The following is a 16,098-nucleotide window of genomic DNA, read 5'->3' on the forward strand; positions in this document are numbered from 1 at the left end:
ATGCGGATAAATGATAGCCGACGTATCTTGCCAATGTCAATGAGAACACCAACCCATTATGGCCAAGAGAAGGAGGTGGCAATTACAGAACAGAGGGTGTGGATTTTTACTTAGTGCAGTCGCCATGGTGACAGATATCCTCACAGGATCATGGAGATTGGGTGACTCAGTTGTGGCTGGACTCTAAGCTTCCTGTAGCAACCTATCAATTCCAGCACAATGTCACATAACCTGGCATGTCCCCAGCTTACAAACGTGGTGGGTGAAGGGGGAGACTGGAGTTAGATAGACAACGCCAGAATGGAACTGTGGGGATTGAATGAGAATTCCTGCTTCTACGAACCACACAGATGTGAATAGCTTATCAGTTTTCTCTGGCTAGGGCAGAAAGTAATTGCCAGTGAATGGTCTATTGCTCTATATGCCTGACAGAGAGAGTTAGAGAGATGGAGGGTAAAGGGGGAGACAGAAGAAATTGGAGATAAGGAGTGGAAGATTGGGAGAAAGAAAGAGACCATGTGTAAGGTGGATAGTTTTAGTATGTGCGGCAATGTGGGAGTATGCCTGTGCACGAGTAAATGATTGTGCGTGCGCAGATGGGTCTCTGTACATGAATCAAGTAGGAGCATGAGATTTAGCAAGTGTCTATTCCGTGTGAGAGCATTAGAATGAGTGTGTGTTCAGGTAAGAGCACTAATGAGCATTAGACTGGACACATAATAGGTGATGTCTAGCCTGATGTAAACTGGGAGAAGGCAGTGGTTTAATATCAGTTACGTTAACAAAAATACCTCTCATAACTTGTATCTTCAATGCTTCTATCATGCACAGTATCAGAAGATAGGGGTAAGGGATCTGAAATACACTACGTTACTCTGTGCCAAGCCTTTTGGTCACTGTTTCCAATACTTTCTTGTTCCGTTTTAGACTGTGGAAAGGAGAAGCTAAACCAAAAGAACACATCAAGATGCAGAGAAAATTCTATAGTTGGGTCAGATTAGGTGAAGCTGTTCTTTACCAAATAAACTGGCTGAAATCAGAATGAGAATTGTTTCCAACGGAATTACAGATTCTTAACATTTATCAAAAAAACTGAATACATAGCCTCATTATTTTTGATATACGCTTGTGGTTTTGAAGGACCTGTTGTTTGTGGGTTTGTTAAAATATTATAGCCATGCACGCACATTGCTAGTCAATTTAATACATCGTGTATGACAACAAAACCTCTGTCTCACTTTAGCACCAACATATTTCTCAATCATATGTGGAGTTTAAAGATCTGTCTTTTGCTTTTATGTATGTTGCATATGGATATCCAAGAATATACTTCAATTTCTTTTCATTAAAGAGCTAATAATATCCTACATATGGCTTCCAGATTTAAATGTTAGTTTAATGCTTACAGCACAGAAGCATGATGTTATTTATTGCACTGCTCTTGCCAAAACTATAACAACTCGAACAAAAATCTTAAATCACTTATAGTCAGGAATTTAAACCATAGAAATTCTTTTAAAAGATACCTATTTAGTAACATGACTTCTGAAAGCTGTTGTGGCATGAAGGGTTCAGATAGATTAAGATATAAAATAATTGTTTCCAATCAGCAAGTAATTAACATATATGATCCAAATCTCTTGCATTGCACATGTATACTGCAACAAGTAATACTGCTCTGACCATCCTGTATTAGGCATTCATACCAAAAATATGATACTAAGATACCACACACTGCACTGACACACTGTACATAGAACGTTCCATATGCTGGTTTTAATGACTTCTGCCTCAAGTCGCTAAACAGAGAACAACAACATCAGACATCACATGGCTATTGCAAGTCACAATTCATGAACAAATGTACTTCTCATCAAAGAATAAACAGCAAAAGAAAATATGCGTTAAAAGTTACTCCAAAATACAGGTTCAATTATTAAAATCATCCCTCATAAACAAAACCTAATTATTTTGGCATGTTCCACATCCATCTATCCACGAATGCACAATCTTTAAAAAAATGTAGGTCTTTTAATCGCATTGTTGATGACTTCATTTGGAGTCTACTCATTCCTGGAGTGACATTCCTTCTCCAGGAACTGACGTTGCACAGCTGAGTTTTGGTGCAGTGGTAATTGTTATTGCTGAACTATTACTCGTTTTGAGATGCGGTCAACCTCTGGGACCAATATCATTCAGTTCCCCAAGCAGTTAGTGACATCGCATCTGCTTCATCAGTTATTTACAGTGAAGTATCACCTTTTTCAATTGTACATATGATTTTGGATGGTCTCTCAGACCATCCAAAACCTCATCACCTCAGGAGACCGTCACCCACAGCTCCAAAGCTCATCATTTCCCAACCTTGCACAGCCCATTTCTAGCTTCTCCCCAAAATCCACAAACCTGACTTCCCTGGCTGACCCATTGTCTCTGCATGCTCCTGTTCCACTAAACTCATCTCTGCATTCCTTGACTCTGTCTTGTCCTCCCTGGTCCAGGAACTCCCTATCTATCTAAGGGACACTACCCACACCCTCCACCACTTTCAATTCCACAACACCCAAAACCTCATCTTCACCATCAATGTCCAATCCCTGTACACTTGTATGGCCCACGAATAGGCAGAAAAGCTCTTCTCTTCTTCCTCTCCCACAGACCCAACTCACCCCCCTCCACCGACACCCTCATCCATTTAACAGAACTTGTCCTTATCCTTATCAACTTCTCCATTAACTCCTCTTACTTCCAATTAACCAAAGGAATGGCTATGGACACCCGTATGGTTATGAGCTATGCTTGCCTATTCGCAGGGTATGTGGAACGGTGCCTTTCCCGCTATTACACCGGCACCACGCCTCACCTCTTCCTCTGCTACATCTTTGACTGTATCGGTGCTGCCTCGTGCTCCCACAAGGAGATTGAATGGTTCAATTTTACTAACACCTTTCATCCCAACCTCAAACCTCACCTGGACCATCTTTGATACCTCCCTCCCTTTCCTGGACCTCTCAGTCTCCATCTCTGATGACCATCTCAACAGCAACATCTATTTCAAACCCACCAACTCTTGTAGCTACCTTACTACACGTGCGGTCACCTACACTCCTGTGAGTTTGCGATCCTTTACTCCCAATTCCTCCGCCTCCACCGCAACTGCTCCCAAGATGGAGCGTTCCACTCCCAGACATCCCAGATGGCCTCCTATTTCAATGACCGCAACTTCTCCCTTCGGTGGTAGAAAATGCTCTCACTTTTGCCCTCAAAACTGCTCCCCTCAACAAAAATAACGATGGAGACGCCTGATCCTCACATACCACTCCACCAACCTCGGCATCCAGTGCATCATCCACCACCAAAGAAATATTTCCTTTCCTACTCCTATCTGCCTTTCGTACGGACTGCTTACTCCATTACTCCCTTGTCTGCTCCACATTCCCCACTAACCCCACCACACCTGGCAACTTTCCCTGCAAGCACAGGAGGGGCTACACCTGCCCTTAAACCTCCCCCCTCACCTGCATCCAAGGCCCTAGACAAAATTCCCATATCCAACAGGGGTTCACCTGTACATCCTCCAAATTGGTCTACTGTATCTATTAGTCTCAATGTGGCCTCCTCTACATTGATGAGACCAAACAGAGACTCGGTGACAGATCTGCAGAGCACCTGCACTCCGTAAGTTATAATCAACAACAACTTCTGATTGCCAATCATTTTAACTCCCCTACCCACTCCCTGGGTGACATGTCCATCCTGGGCCTCCTCCAGTGCCGCAATGATGCCACACACAAAGTAGAGGAACAACACGTCATGTTCCAACTTGGGAGCCTAGTCTGATGGTCTAAACACAGAATTCACCAGTTTCAAAATGTCCCCAAACCCGGCACCAACCCACATCCAACACTCCCTCTCATCCCCATCTCCTTGACCTGACACTACCTGTCCATCTCCTTCCCTCCCTATCTACCCAACCCTTCCCACTGACCAGTCCCCAATGCCCCTACCCGCATCCACCTATCACCATCCCACCTGCAAACCCCAGACACACTCCTCTACCCTCTATTTATTTCTCAGCTCCCTTCTCCCTCCCCCGTCCTAATGAAGGGTCTGGGCCGAAAACATCAACTCTCCTACTCCTCTGATGCTGCCTGACCTGCTGCGTTCCTTCAGCTCCACACTGTATCAACAATAATCCCCATTAGCAGCTATTCATTCTCCTGGGCTGATTGTTATCCACTCCCGTCTCTGTCCAACTGTTCTTCTTTCTTTTTGGGATCAATCTCTACCTATCATTTACTCCTTACCCCCTCCACCAACCCTATTTTCTGCATTAAAAATAACTTTTTCCTAGCCATCATCAGTTTTGAAGAAGGGTCACTGAACCTGAAACATTAACTCTGATTTCTCAACACAGACCCGCTGAGGTTTTCCAGCAATTTCTGTTTTTGCACCCATAATAATGTTCAATTCTTCTCTGGCCACAGCAGGGGTCCCAAAAGTTTGGAAAGCAGTCAATGTGGTATCATTATTCATTAAGGGAGCTCAGTGTAAGACAGGAAACTACAGACCAGTCAGTCTAACCTCAGTCATGGGGAAATTATTACAAGCAGTTCTGAGGGACAGAATTAATCCGCACTTGAAAAGGCATGGATTAATCAAGAGCAGTCAGCATAAGGGAGTTCATGTCTGACCAACATGATTGAATTTTGCAAAGTGGTGAACAGGTTTGTAAACAGTTACAATTCATTCAATTCAGTCGGCTTGGACGTCAGTGAGACTTTCTGATAAGGTCCCGGATGGGAGACTGATAGTGAAGGTAAGAGCCTATGGAATCCAAGGGAAGTTCACAAATTAGATCCAGAATTGGCAGCAGCAAGAACAAGAGATGAAAGCTCGGGGTGGTTTTGTGACTGGAAGCCTATGCCCACGGAGGCTCTGTGGGGATCACTGCGGAGGCCCTTGTTGTTTGTAGTATATTTAAAAGATTTTAAAATGTAGGAGGATTGCTTAGTTAATTCATGGATGATTTTAAAAAAATTGGTGGGTTAGCAAATGTTAAAGAGAATAGCTTAAAATACAGAATGATATATACGGAATGATCAGTGGCAAATAGATTTCAATTAGAATAAGTGTGAGGTGATGCATTTGAGCAGGACAAAAAAGGCAAGGGAATACCTGATGGACAGTAGGACCCTGGGAAGCACAGAAGATCAGACAGACCTTGGTGTGCATGTATGTACGTCAGCCCTTTGAGTTAACAGGACAGGTAGATAAAGTGGTTAAGGAGGCATATACGATAATTACCTTTATTAGCTGAGGCACTGAGTTTAACAGCAGGGAGGTTACGCTGTAACTATAAATAAAAGGCTAGCTCACAACTAGAACACTGTGTGCAGTTCTGGAATCTGCATCCATATTATAGAATGAATGTGGTGATACTGGGGAGGGTACAGAGGAGACCTACTAGGATATTGCCTGGGCTGCAGGGTTTTAGTTATGGAAAGAGATTGACCAGACTGGGGTTGGTTTCCTTGGAGCAGAGGAGGAACACTATTGAGATGTGGAAAATCATTTGGCGGGGGGCCAGGGAAGCATGGATAGGGTAGATAGAAAGAGACTTCCCCCTTGGTGGAGGGATCAATGACTGGGGGCGTAGATTTAAGTTAAAGAGTAGGAGATTTACAGGGATGTGAGGATTTTTTTTCACTCAGAGAGAGGTGGGAATTGGAACTCACAAACTGAAAGGCTGGTACAGATAGAAACCCTCAAACATTTAAGTAATATGTAGATGTGCACTTGCAATAACTAGGCATACAAGGTATGGATGAGGCACTGAAAAATGAGATTAGGGTAGATAGATGTTTGTTTTTGACAGGCATATGGCTTGAAAGGCCATTCTGTTAGCTGTGACCTCAGTGATTCAATGACCATTCAGGTACCAAATTGCCAAAAGGGCTGACTTTTGTTGACAGCATTGTGTGCGCGCATTCTGACTGGTTTCTCTAATATTCAGCTCTGATCATGAGTTGGCTGCTTTATCAAAGGTTTCCTGCCATTTCATTTTGATTTTGCCACCTCTTCCTGCTTCAGTTGTTGGCTTCACTAATTTTATTTTTGCAATTGCAATTGGACATGTATGGACTTCAGCAAGGCAGTCAACAATGTTATGCATGGTAGACTGGTTAACAGGGAGAACAAGCCATTTGAATACAGAACTGGCTCGAAGGTAGAAGTTAGAGGGTGGTGGTGGAGGGTTGCTTTTCAGACTGGAGGCCAATGTGCAGAGGTATGCCACAACGATCAGTGCTGGGTCCACTGTTTTTTGTCATTAACATAAATAATTTGGATGTGAACATAGGGAGGGATGGCTTGTGATTTTGCAAATGGCCCCTAAATTGGTGGTGTAGTGGTCAGCAAAGAAGGTTACCTCAGAGTACAATGGGATCTCGATCAGATGAGCCAATGGGCCAAGGAGTGGCAGATGGGGATTAATATAGGTAACTTGAGTGCAGTACGACATTAACTGTTGACTAGACTCCTTTCCATACCATCAATGAGTGGGCCTTGTACACATGCATGTTGGATCTAATCATTTCTTTTTATAATCCTGCTGAGAAGATAATGCTTTATCAAATAGTACTTATTAATTTCATCATGACATAACAAGGTGTAGAGCTGATGAACACAGCAGGGCAAGCAGCATCAGAGAAGCAAGAAGGCTGACATTTCACCTAGGCCTGAAACGTCCGCTTTCCTGCTCCTCTGATGCTGCTTGGCCTGCTGTGTTCATCCAGCTCCACACCTTGTTATCTTAGATTCTCCAGCATCTGCAGTTCCTACTATCTCTATTAATTTCATCTGTTAGTTTCATATAATAAGCTATTTCCAAATGGACACTATGAAATCTAAGATAATAAAATGTGAGGCTGGATGAACACAGCAGGCCAAGCAGCATCTCAGGAGCACAAAAGCTGACGTTTCGGGCCTAGACCCTTCATCTGATGAAGGGTCTAGGCCCGAAACATCAGCTTTTGTGCTCCTGAGATGCTGCTTGGCCTGCTGTGTTCATCCAGCCTCACATTTTATTATCTTGGATTCTCCAGCATCTGCAGTTCCCATTATCTCTGATACTATGAAATCTAATATGGCTGCTAGATCTTTTTACAAGTTCAAGCTTATCAAGTCTCTTGAAGTTTCCGAAGTGGATTATAAAGGGGCCTAGCTAAATAACCCTTTCACATTGTTTTGGAGTAATCCTTGATAATAATCAATCAGAGCACTTTCCCCACATGATAGAATGAAAATGTGCCTTAAAGAACAAGAGATTTCAGTTGGATAAGGTAATAGCTCTGAAAGGTTTAATGCTAAAGAATGCAATAAGGTCCATCCTATCTGATGTCATAAGAGCTTGAAAGGGGAAACAGAACACCTGGGGCACAAACACTCAATACTATTGCTGGAATATTGGCAGGTCCCCTTGCCTTTGCAGTATCCAGTGCCATCAGCTATTTCTTGATACCACATGGAATGAAGATTGGGCATCGGTGAATGCACCAGGGGTCGTACCCTATGCTACTCTGCAACTTGCACATCTGCTTGTGTGAGTCACCAAAGTCAGGAAATCTGTTTACCATTTATAATTTTCTGCATCTTTACCTGAGTGCATTTTAAAATAAAAGTAGCTGCTTGCTTTTCTAATTACAGAATCTTGTTTATTTCCACTCACTGAGTTACTCCTAGTTAAGTACATACTAAATTGACAGATTATCCTTTTAAAACATTCGCACTTGGTAATAATCAAACCGGTGAGGGACAAGGAGAGGAAGGAATCTGTTCACCCCTCCTTATCTGGTTGGAACAATCCTTTGGTGATGTTCACTGATGCCTCAGCCTTCCATTTGACTGGGGATAGTGTGGAGATGATGTGTGGTGTTGTATTGCCCAATCATTTATGAAGTAGCTGAATCCTTCACTAATGAATTTCACTTAAGGCACTTGTTACAATATCTGCAATATGCTTTCAAGCATTTTAGTATCCACTGATAGCCAAATATGTCGGCTGGTCTAATTCTCTGTGGTTCTTTGAGATTAGATAATTAATCCTGCAAGAGTGAAGAGATCTACTCCAAGTTTCATCCGTGATTTGTCTGCTTGCTTCACTTTATATGCATTGCACTGACTTGCACTGGATGAAATCATTGATCATCCTCGACCAGTAGAACATTTTTTTCTTATTTCCTTAGGCAGGATTTAATTCCTTGAGTGTTTCAAGGGATTCACTTCAGCACCTCCTTTCTAGTGGCTCTACCGTTTCTTTGTACAAGATGTTATCTTTGTCAATAATTTCATCTCTGTATGTCCCATACTGTCCTGTACCAACAAGTATGTCACTGATGGTTGCAGCCATTCTTTCATCACTACTTCCTGTAGCACCTACAGCAGAACATTGTATTGATTCATTGGCATGATCTGAGCATAACATTTGCAGTCAGAGTCAATATATCTGCTGGAATGATTACTTCCAGGCAATCTTGAATCTGAAAATTTCACATTTTGTATTATCATCTTAACTTCATTCATAAGGAATATGACTCTCAACAGCATTTTGATGATGACCTTCTGCTCACCTTGCTTGTATGTCACTTCCAAATGATATACTTTTACAAGGGAAATGATACTCTTTGCAGATGTGATGGAGCAGATAAAAATAGTTTGACGTAGCTCGTGGATAGACTCTACCATCATTTGGTTTCTCCCAAACAGGTACACAATAACATTCTCACAAGCAAAGTTAATAGCCAGACTCTCTCAATCCCTGTTTAGTGTTGTTCAGTTGGTGTCCATGCCCATTTTACAAAAAGCAACGAATTGTCCTTGCTGCATGAGAGTTGCTTCAATGTCTTGGCTCACTGACATCTTACTGCAGAGTAACTTCTTCATCAAGTTTATAGTAGTTAAGCACTGGCACTGCTGATACTATTTACTTGATGTGAATGAAAATTGCTTCTTGTTCTGTGCCTTCATAGCACTAGACATCATTGCACAAAGGAATCAATGACAAATTAGGCAAGAATCTTGCTTGGTAAATCCACAAATCGTGATGTTTCATGTAGCACCATTGTCTGTCTTACATTTCACATTTATTTGATTCTCTCCTTTTGCGGTTATAATTCTAATAGTTACACATCATTTATCACCTTGTCTTACAACAGTGGCAACTAGTACCATGATAAGGACTTATTTGTCAGAGTCATCATCTGACATCACTCCAATAGCCATCTTCATAGGCTTGCTTTTCTTCTTTCCAGCAAAACACTTGCATGCAAAGTGATTCAGCTTCTTTCAGTTAAAGGACTGCTTTCCCTTGACTGGTCACATATCCTTTTGTTTCACATGATGATTTTCAATACTTGCATCGTATTCTTGAACTCATTTTTCTGCTGACCCTTCTGGAAACCTTTTTTCCTGAGCTCCCACTTTAAATACTTACTTGTGAGAAATAACATGAGTGAGATGGCTCAAAATGGCTCTTCAAGCCTTCAGTATTTCTCTTGCTTGAATTTCTACTCCGCAGTGAAGTCTGGAGCGCAGTACTGTTTATCACACTACATCCTCCACACCGATAACAGAGTTGCTGCTCTGACTGTTTTAGATTTTCTGTGTAATTCTGTGGCTATCCCATAGTTTTTATACTGAGGCTTGAAGAAGTTTCTGATAAAACAGCATCTTGTACCAAATTTAAATTTGCAACACAACAAGATGAGGACAACCACATAATTTGACAATCGAGTTACGATGCAGCAATTGCTTTTGTTTACTCAAAGCAAGAAAGTTTTATTACCACTCCCTCCTGTATTGAACATAAATGAGTTGTCTGTAGATATCTGAATGCCAGAAAATCTGGGGCAAGATTTTCTACTCATTCTAATATACGAATGTCAATGTAGAAATTCTATGATTAGAAAAAATGTATAGTTTTTTTTATCCTTCATGGGAATTGACATTTTATACATTTCCTCCGAAAATCCATTTGGAAGACAGGAACCTTACAACAGCCTGAAGCAGGGACTCAGGGTCCAACATAACCATTGCCTTGTCTTTGTGTGTACAATAAATTGTTCAGCGTCACATGAGAGTAAGCTTCTGTATCCGTGGGATGGGAAATGGACAAAGTGCACCAAAGCAACGGGCATTTACAGGGTTGGCAGCAGATTTATGAAAAAAATGATTTGAGATTTTTCTCCACTGACCCAGCAGATATGTTCAGCCTGTCTTATCCAGTAGGCTCAAGGATGAGATTCATTAAAAAGAAAACCATGAGCATTCTGTACACTCAAATCAGCTCAAGTAGCACCACTTCAATTTCCCAATGTACAATCTCCAGAGCAAGGATTTCTCATCACCTCTCTCTTTAAAATGATCTGGACTCAATACATTTCAACTTATGAATTTCCTTCTAATATAAAGTTGCCTTTTCATCTGCTGTATCAGGTTCTACTTAACAGCTATAACAATCTATAAATCTATTATCCATCTTTAAACAGTTCTTTTTGATTTTTCAATAATTTTTCATAATAAAGGTAACCAGGAAAAGCTGGCTTTGCTAATCACCAATCTGGTCAAAATTGCTTCGTGGTCAGGAATTGTGAAACGAGAACTTTAAGTCTGGTTAAAATTTTAGTTTGGTGCTCGGGGGGGGGGGGGGGGGGGGTGTCATGATCTGGATGTTCTAATATGGCATAACTGACTTCCTGACGCTGAATATATGGATAGGATTTCACAGTTTGGTGTAGAGTGCTGGTTGTATGAACAGACTGAAAAATACCTGTTCTTTTTTAATGCAGGGATAAATAAAACCTTATTATTCCAAATAGCATAATTGGAGGCAGCAGCTGGACAGAGTAACACAGTAGCTTATGCTGCTGCTTTAAGCAACATGAGAGGTTAAACTGCACTGTCTGCTGTTATTGAGGAGATTTGTACTCCTCCTATTGGGTGGAAATGGTGCGAGATGGAGTTTGAGTTGATTACTGTTCCACCATCTGATTCCACTGAGCTTCCTCTACCATCACTGCCATAACTCAGCATGTAAGAGTGCACTGAAAATCGAGCTCCGATATTCTACTAGCTGTCACAAACATGTAACGACCCAATTAAAACAGCAAGAGGAACAAGTTGTTTGTCAGACTATTATTCAGAACAAAGTCAATTCATACTATCTTCCGTCATTAACAAAAAAATTATTATCTTTTTGGAACAAGCTTATTTTTTAATAAATGGAAAAAGAAACGGATTACTATTATGTAACTTAGGGTATACCTCTTAAAAAACTGAAACACTGCTCTCTACAGGAATTCCATCTCCTGCTACACAGATCAACAACCAACCCTACTCTCTACATGCCAGGTCCACCGTTGTTTTCCTTTATTCTTTCATGGAATGTAAGCATTGCTGGCAACATTGGCATACGATGTTCACCTACACATGCCCTTGAACTGAATGGCCTGCTTGGAAACTTCAAACAGCTGGTAAGAATCTGCCATATTACTGTGAGTCGGGGTCACATTGCTCACAGCAGATAGGATTTCCTTCTCTGAAGGACATTGGTGAACCAGATGGGTTTACACAGTCATAGTTGTCATGGTCACCATCACTGAAACTAGCTTTCAATTCAAGATTTACTAATTGATAGATTTTAAATTCCAACAGTTGCCAGCGTGGGTCTTTAACCCTTGAACCCATAACATTAACCTCGGCTTTAACGATAGGAGTGCAGTGACATTATCGGTAAGTCATCATTTTCCCCTGCAACCTGCAAGCAACCTCCTCTGTCCTCAATACTGCAATGGCCCACAACTAGTGATCTATTATGAGTCATCTTCTTGAAATGAGTGGCTGGTAGGTAGCACAGTTCTGGAAGAGGGCTAGGCCTGCTTTGCCTGAGGGTTTGGACTACTTCCCCAAAGCACTACAACGTCTACCCAAAAACTGCAGAATGGGAGTGGGTAAAAGCAATGACCTCCATACACCTAAGCCCTGCCTGGAATACTGGTCAAGTCAGAGATTCTGTCCACACCTGTATTGAGTTGGTTATGATGATATTTCATATTTGAGAGAACATAGAACAGAGAAATACAGTTAATAACATGCTGTGACATTTCAAAATGGTAGAGGTCACTTGACATGAAAATAGCTAATCTCTCTGGAATTTGCAGAGTAATTCCTAAATAGCATGGCTGAAACTCACACTTGAAAAGTCTTTCCAAATAGTTATTAACTGGACATTGAAATTCATGATCGGGAATGTATAGTTCACAATGAGATTTCCAAACATCTCGAGGACAAAATATCTTGCCTACACATATTGCAGAAACAAAGACCCAAATCTGAAACTTGTAATGCTAAGAGGAGGATCTAAACCTTGCCCATCTATACAGGGAACACTTGAAAATGGATTATCAAAACTCTTTTGTAAAAATGGATTGTCCACATTGTAGGCTAAGCGTCAGTTTTAACATGTCAAAACTAATAATTATGGCTTGATACATGATGAGAAGCTTGTGGTTTATGCTGCAGATGCACGTCCAAAGCTGATCTGTTCAAGAATCGCAACATTCACAGTGACTGACCACATCCGAAAAAAACTACAGACAATCCAACAGTGGTTTCTGCTTAAAACTCCATACACCTCAAAGACAACCAAAGGACTCTGCACTGTACATTCTTTCATTTGATTTCTATTAAACTATCTTCTTTTAGATTTGTACTTGCATATGTTTCAATGGAGAGTAGAGGAGAGCATGCCAGGAGAAGGACCAGGCATACTTAAAAATAAGCTGTCAACTTGCTGAAGCTACAAAACAGCACTACGCACATGCCAAATAACATAAACAGCAAGTGAGACAGAATTAAACAAACCTACACCCAATGGGCCAGATTTAAACTCTGTAGTTCTTCCACATCCAGTTGTGAATGGGGGACAGCTAAACAATCCCTGGAGGGGAGTCTCCACAAGAATTCCCATCCCCAATGAGGGGGGTCCAGCACATCAGTGCAAAAGACAAGGCTGAACTACTTGCACTACTGATCCATCTTAGACTCTTTCAGAGATCCCCAGCATCACTGATGTCAATCTTCAGCCAATTTCATTTACTCCATGATATCAAAAAAGGGTTGAAGCACTGAATGCTGAAAAGGCTGTGGGCTTTGACAACATTCTGGTAAAAGTTCTGAAGACATGTGCTCCAGAACTTGCCACTCAAATAGCCAAGCTATTCCAGTACAGTTACAACACTGGCAATTACCCAACAATGTGAAAAACTGCCCAGATATGTCCTGTACACAAAAAATAGGACAAATCCAACCCGGCCAATTATTGCCTCATCATCAGTCTACTCTGAATCATCAGTAAAGTAATGGAAGGTGTTATCAGCAGTGCTATCAAGCAGCACCTACTCAGCAACACCCAGTTTGGGTTCTGCCAGGTCCACTCAGCTCCTGACTTCACTATATGCATGTTTCAAGCGAGAACAAAAGAACTGAATTATAGGGGCAAGGAGACAGTGACAGCCCTTGACACTGAGGCTGTATTTGACAAAAAACTGTCGCATCAAGAAGCCCTTGAAAAACTTGTTACAATGGGAAACAGGGAGAAATTTCTCCCCTAGTTGGAGGCTTACTTGCCAGACAGGAAAAAGGTTATGGCTGTTGTAAATCAGTCATCTCAGCAGGAGTTCCTGGGGGTAAGCTACTTGAGTTCGGAGGCATTTTTACACACCTCTGAAGCACACAGCACTTAAACCCAGGCCTCCTGGCTCAGAGGTAGAGATATTATCACTGCATCACAAGAGCTCCTAAGAGATTTGCTTAGCTTTAGTCAACCTTTCCAACATGTTATGACACACCTCTACAGCAGGTGGGATTTGAGCCCAGGCTTCCTCAACCAGAGGTAGGGACACTACCACTGTAGTGAGAGACTATTGTTGCTTAGTGTAGTGTCTTAGGCCCAAACATCTTCAGCTGCTCCATCAACAACATTCGCTCCATCGTAAGATCAGAACTGAGGATGTTCACTGTTGATTGCCTAATGTTCAGCACCAATCATGATTCTTCATATCAAAATGCAGCAAGATTTGGTCAATATCCATATTTTGGCTGAAAAGTAGCCAAGTAATATTTAGACCACGCAAATATCAGGCAATCACCATCTCCAATAATGGGCAACTTACTGTTTACTATCAACATTCAATGGCATTACCATCACAAAATGCCCCACTACCATAATCCTGGAGTTACCACTGAACAGTCACTGAACTGGACTAACCATTATATCATGTCTACGAGAGCAGGTCATAGGCTACTCTGCAGTGAGTAACTCACCTCTTAATCCGTTCTCCACAGTTCATTCACATCTACAAGTCACAAATGAGGAGTGTGGCAAAGTCCTCCCCATCGCCTCGGTGAGTGCAGCCCCAACAACACTCAAGAAGCATGACACCATCCAGGACAATGCTGCCCACTTGATTGGTACCACATCCACAGGTATCCATTTACTCCACCATAGATACTCAGTAGCAGAAGTGTGTACCATCTATAAGATGCACTGTAGAAATTTACCAAATATCCAGCTCTGTTGCAGCTCTATAAAACTTTGGTTAGACCGCACTTGGAATACTGTGTCCAGTTCTGGTCGCCCTATTATAGGAAAGATGTGGATGCTTTGGAGAGGGTTCAGAGGAGGTTTACCAGGATGCTGCCTGGACTGGAGGGCTTATCTTATGAAGAGAGGTTGACTGAGCTCGGTCTCTTTTCATTGGAGAAAAGGAGGAGGAGAGGGGACCTAATTGAGGTATACAAGATAATGAGAGGCATAGATAGAGTTGATAGCCAGAGACTATTTCCCAGGGCAGAAATGGCTAGCACGAGGGGTCATAGTTTTAAGCTGGTTGGTGGAAAGTATAGAGGGGATGTCAGAGGCAGGTTCTTTACGCAGAGAGTTGTGAGAGCATGGAATGCGTTGCCAGCAGCAGTTGTAGAAGCAAGGTCATTGGGGTCATTTAAGAGACTGCTGGACATGTATATGGTCACAGAAATTTGAGCGTGCATACATGAGGATCAATGGTCGGCACAACATTGTGGGCTGAAGGGCCTGTTCTGTGCTGTACTGTTCTATGTTCTATGTTCTATCCAGAGACAACACCTTCTAAACCTATAACGATTTCCATCTAGAAGGACACTAACAGCAGATACACAAGAACATCATTACCTTCCAGTTCTCTTCCAAGCCACTGACCACACTGATTTGGAAAGCAGTACTGTTCCTTCCGTATTGCTGAGTTCAAATCCTAGGACTACCTGCCTAGTGGCATTTTTGGTCTACCTGTGGAACGCAGTAGTACACCACCAACTTCTTAACAGCAACTGGGGATGCTAGCCCCATCCATGAGTGAATAAATAATAAATAAATGCGTGTGCTTGGGCCAAAGTAATAACATGGAAGCCATGCTTGACCTCACATAGTTGTTACTTTTCCCTAGTTTAACAGGTGATAACTCTCTTTGACTGAAGAAAACCCACTGAAGATGACAACTTGCTGCTCTCAGTAAAACAGCATTAACTCCATTTTTAATTGGAGAAAAGCATCATCATGTGCAAAACTGAAGAACTTAAATCTTGGTTCTGAACAACTGAGAAGACTGAACAAAGAGGAATGGGTTTAAGCTTTCTCTGCTGATCCTAACAGGATGTTGCAATGATCATCAGTATGATTGTCTCGCATGTCCTGTATTCAGGTATTCTATTATTCCGATCACGGTGTGTGCGTGATTAAACATGAATAAAAGGTACATAGGTGGTATTCTGGAGTGTGTCAGCATTCACTGAACAGTCACGGAAAAGTCTCAGGGGATGGAGAGAGTAAATGGGAATTTAAATAGCAGGAGTGCACTGTACGAAGTCTGATGGGACTATTACTTCTTGTTAGTTGGCTGATTCAGACAGACAACCAATTGGTAATGTGTGCTACTTTGCAGAAAGGGAAAATGCCTAACATGAATAGTCTACCCACGCTGAAAAATTGGAATGTGACTCTAGCTT

The 16,098-nt window shown here is 41.8% G+C and overlaps 1 protein-coding gene across 1 annotated transcript in view; it reads right to left on the reverse strand.

Moving 5' to 3' along the window:
* Positions 1-16,098, reverse strand: part of LOC125451321 (ADAMTS-like protein 1) — a 515,681-nt gene that overhangs the window by 122,849 nt on the left and 376,734 nt on the right. The window lies entirely within an intron of this gene.

Source organism: Stegostoma tigrinum, chromosome 3, assembly GCF_030684315.1.
Source record: "Stegostoma tigrinum isolate sSteTig4 chromosome 3, sSteTig4.hap1, whole genome shotgun sequence".
Classification (NCBI taxonomy): Eukaryota; Metazoa; Chordata; class Chondrichthyes; order Orectolobiformes; family Stegostomatidae; genus Stegostoma; species Stegostoma tigrinum.